The following is a 2,615-nucleotide window of genomic DNA, read 5'->3' on the forward strand; positions in this document are numbered from 1 at the left end:
CGCGCGCGCGCGCGCGTAGAAAGGCGGGAAGTTTACCTAGAAAATGTACAGTTTGCCACCATGCATCACGGACGAAACGGCAAAGGGTAATTAAAGAGATGGGAAAAGAGAAAGTAGAAGATGAGGAGGACGAAATAAAGAGAGAGAGAAGGCAGGGGTGGTAACCAGAAATGCATCCGGTCGGCTACCCTATTCTGGGGGACGGGAAACAGGGAATATAAAGATGAGATAGAGAGAGGGGTCGAGAGACGCGGTGAGCTCGCGCACGCACGCGGAGGGCCTGAGCAAATCAAAGGCGTTCACATGGGCCAGTGGCCCTCAAGAAATACAAAAGTGCCTTCACACCTTTATGCGCCGACGAGCGATTGGGACGGATGGTCGACGAGGATTGGGAAGTAGCACTTGCACGGACAACGGCCTATATATCGCCGAGTCGTCGCAATGCGATATAGTTCAGTCGGAAAGCGAGAAAGGGAAGTAAAGAAACAGGCGAGTACCGTACCTCTCAGGCCTCTGGCCTGAGAGGTACTGTACAGCGCGTATTCAGCGCGCCTGTATGTTGTGATTGCTGCCCTGGTATCTTTTGCTCTGACAGTGATCCGCTGTCCAACGTTTCTAACGTGGTACTTATGCACATAGCACGTGCCTCTCCGTGCTATAACATGGGAAGACTTCGCACAGTAGTCCGTATACGCTCATAAACAAGTTCTAGTAGACATTTCAACGCCCGCTCCGCTTCACACATATCATCATCATCACCATCAGTCAATCTTTATGTCCACTGCCAGGACGAAGGCCTCTCCCAGCGATCTCCAGTTACCCCTGTCTTTCGCTAGCTGATTCTAACTTGCACCTGCACATTTTTTTTTTTTTATTTCATCCCCCTCCCTAATTTTCTGCCGTCCTTGACTGCGATGCCCTTTTCTTGGCACCCATTCTGTAACTCCGGTTCACCGGTTATCTACCCTACGCGTTACGTAGCTTGTCCAGTTCCATTTCTTTCTCCTAATGTCAACTATAATATCGGATACCTCCTTTGCTCTCTGATCCACACCGCTCTCTTCCTGTCTCTTAACGTTAGGCTTATCATTTTTCGTTCTATGGCTCTTTGCGCGGTCCTTAACTTGTTCTCGAGCTTCTTTCTTAACCTCCAAGCTCCTGCCCCTTATGTTAGCACCGGTAGAATGCAATGATTGTACACTTTTCTTCTCAATGACAGAGGTACGTAAGCTCCCAATCAGGATTTGGTAATGCCTGCCGAATGCATTCCAACCCATTTTTATTCTGTAAATTTTCTGCTCATGATCAGGGTACTCTGTGAGTAATCAAGCTATGTGAAAGTGCTCCTTTACAGAGTCTAGAGGCTGACTGCCAATCATGAATCTTTTGTTCCCTTGCCACGCTATTGAACGTAACCTTTGCCTTCTGCATATTAATCTTGAACCATAATCATGCAGTGAATAGCATTGGAGAGATTGCGTCTCCTTTTCTCACTGCTTTCTTGATAGGTAATTTTCCACTTTTTCTTGTGGCGAAGCGTGGTAGCTGTGAAATCTTTGTAGATATTTCTCGATATATTCACATATGCCTGCTGTACTCCTGCATTACACAATGCCTCCATGGCTGCTGGTATGTCTACTGAATCAAAGGCCTTTTAGTTATCTACGAAGGCCATATATAGGTTGATTATACTCCGCAGGTTTCTCAATTACCCGATTGATGACATGGACGTGATCCATTGTAGAGTATCCTTTCCTGAAGCGAGCCTGTTCTCTTGGTTGACTAAAGTCAAATGTAGCCCTGATTCTACTGGAAAATACCTAGGAGAACATTTTATACAACACCGAAAGCCAGCTAACGGGCCTATAATTCCTCAATTCTTTAACGTCTCCCTTCTTATGGATTAGTATAATGATGGCATTCTTCGTGCCCTCTGGCACACTCATGAAGTCGCCAGGCGTTGCGTATAAAGGATCGCAAGCTTTTCAAGCATAATATTTCCTCCATCTTTGATTAAATCGACTGTTATTGCGGCTTCTCTCTGCCGTTTTTCCCCGGAACCTATAACAATCGCCGTCACCTATAATCGGTAATCACCTATAAGTAATGAGGCATCTTGACGACTTTTACTGCACACTTTTGTCTATAACGAAGTTCTTTCACAGCTTTGTATTTTTTTTCTTACCTCTCTACCCTTCATCACTTTTTCACACGCGCACACTCCCGAGTCAGAGGACTTCTCACGAACATTTCAGTACCTACAGGCCTCCTAAATTTGTTCAAGTGACTTACCTCGAAGAAGCACGGTGTCGGAGGCAGTAAATTAAAACGTCCACCCACCCACCACCCGTTTAGAACAACCCGATCTGGCAGTGAAAGGCCGTGGTATGCTCACCAGCAAGTAAAGTAAGTGCGACCATTTTATTGGAGCTTGCAAAAGGCAAAGCTACCAATTCCTATGATTGCTTTGGAACAAACCCGCGAGACCATTTGCACCGTCTATACTTCTTCCTCCGTACTTATGATCTCTTTCAGGGAACAAATAAGCATTTTGAATTCAAAAATGTCGTTTTCATTGCGACCCGTCTCTCTGCTTCTACGAGTTATAGGAGGAA

The sequence above is a fragment of the Dermacentor variabilis genome, chromosome 4 (genome assembly GCF_050947875.1).
Source record: "Dermacentor variabilis isolate Ectoservices chromosome 4, ASM5094787v1, whole genome shotgun sequence".
Lineage (NCBI taxonomy): Eukaryota > Metazoa > Arthropoda > Arachnida > Ixodida > Ixodidae > Dermacentor > Dermacentor variabilis.